The sequence below is a fragment of the Jaculus jaculus genome, chromosome 12, assembly GCF_020740685.1.
Source record: "Jaculus jaculus isolate mJacJac1 chromosome 12, mJacJac1.mat.Y.cur, whole genome shotgun sequence".
Taxonomy (NCBI): Eukaryota; Metazoa; Chordata; class Mammalia; order Rodentia; family Dipodidae; genus Jaculus; species Jaculus jaculus.
The window spans coordinates 46,148,044-46,150,050 of NC_059113.1; the positions used below are offsets into that span (position 1 = coordinate 46,148,044).

Here is a 2,007-nt window from a genome sequence, read left to right on the forward strand (position 1 = left end):
CTATAGGTTGACTTTAATAATAACCTTGAAGTTATTATCAAGACAAATAACTTTAATAGTAGTCTTAAGGGTGTCAAACAAAAAAAAAAGTTCTAGTGCTCTCATCACTACATAGTATGAGAGGAGGAACAGGTACAACAATTTAACTTTTATCTCACAATCTATATTTAAATAGGTGTTCAAAATATACACAACACACCTCAATAAGGCATTTCTGATGGGTCACTATTAACAATGAGTGAGTGTGAAATATCTTATTTGAACATAAAATGAGAAATATATCAAAAGTCAGTCGATACACAAAAATGCATATCATTAGAAAGGACTTCAAATGGCCAAAAATAGGGAAAAAAAGGAAGGAATTAATTTTTAAAATATGGGATTTGAGGAGATGGGCAGCACTTGCCTGGGTCACCACCATACCTCTCCAGGCTAAGCTGCCTAGGCTGGGTCTTGGTGGGAAGTCACACCCAAGCTGTGAAGTCTGGAGGCCCCAGCCAGAGGACAGTCTGAGCTAGCCACTGAATGCCTCTGTCTGCTCAGCAGGTGTCTTGTGATCCTCAGCTAAGACCACTGCCACCATGTCGGTATCGGTAACCTGCACAACTATAATGACCGTGATGCCATCGTTATTCTCAACCAGTGAGCACCATTGGGTCAGCCAGGGCACTGACACTCTCCTGGACCTCCTCCAGCTACTGCACCTGGTAGCCACATGTGTGGCTTTCTCGCTGGTGGCCAGTATGGGCACCCTGATGGACTCCATTGGTAACTGGTCCATGTTCACTTGGTGCTTCTGCTTTTAGTCAGACTCCAGGCCCACTCCCCCCTGTCTTGGAACGATTTCTCTACCACCTATGCATGCTGTGGCTGCTCACTTCTGTCTGTCTGCTTCCAACATCTACCCCACCACTTATGTAGGTGCAGTTAGTTCATGTGTCATGGACTTAACCAGGACCACGTCATTGCCACCACCACCTTCTCATGCATCGCACTGACGTGGCCTGGACCTGGGCCAAGCCTGGTGAGACCACTGGATACACGGTTACCATGTCAGGACTGCTCAAGGTGTTTGAGACCTTCAGAGCCTGTGTCATCAGGGATCCACACATACCAGCAGGAGCCGGCCCTGGAGTGGTAGTGGCAGTCCAGGCCTTCTGCTTCATCCTGGCCACAGTGGCCATCCTGTTGAACTTGGGTGATTTTACCAACATGCTCCCCACCCCCTCTCCCAACTTCCTGTTGGGTTTGGCCTTACTATCTGTCCTCATGTTCGCCACAGCCATGGTCCTTTGGCCCCTGTACCAGTTATATTAGAGGCATGGTAGCCTTTCCTGGAGGTCAAGGGGTATGGGCTGCACTTACAGACACCCCCACTCCGTATGTGGCTGGGACCGCCGCCAGGCTGAGTCCATCCTGACCCGGCTCAACCTGCTGGCTTAGGTGTTTGATCTAGTGTACTCTACCTGGCTGGTGTTCCTCAAGGTCTAAAACCCACAATGGGGATCCCGTGTCCCCCCCTTCCAACCTCTTCATTCTTCTGGAGGTTCCGTTTCTCAGCCCACTTTCCTCCAACTTCCTCTTCCCCTTTTATTTTCTTCCAGCTCATTCATTGTCTCTTTCTTTCTTTCTTTCTTTTTTTTTTTTTTTTTTTTTGCCTACCCCTTCTCTTCCTGTTATCTATGCTTCTGCAAACCCCTCTACTTAGTCTGTACATTTCCCCCATCTCTATTGGTTTTGACACCTGCCTGTTTCCTGACCACATCTACCTGTTTTCCCCTGAAGCCCTCAAGACCTCTTGTTCTGTCTTCCCCAAACCCTATGCTCACCAATTTCAAAGGTGCTGAAACTACACCCACACCCTTTTGCCGCTCTTCATGATGCTGTGGTCCTTCCAAGGGAATTCACTGCCAAGCATGCCTGCCCTGTGTGTGGGGGACCGGGATGGGAGTGGACAGGAGGGTTGGCAGTTAGAGATAGGGCTCCTTTCTATGGCAGAAGGTACAC

The 2,007-nt window shown here is 48.4% G+C and overlaps 1 pseudogene; it reads left to right on the top strand.

The window, feature by feature from the left end:
• The first annotated feature begins 581 nt into the window (after positions 1 to 581).
• Positions 582 to 1,491, top strand: LOC101595560 (annotated as a pseudogene).
• The last annotated feature ends 516 nt before the right edge of the window (positions 1,492 to 2,007 follow it).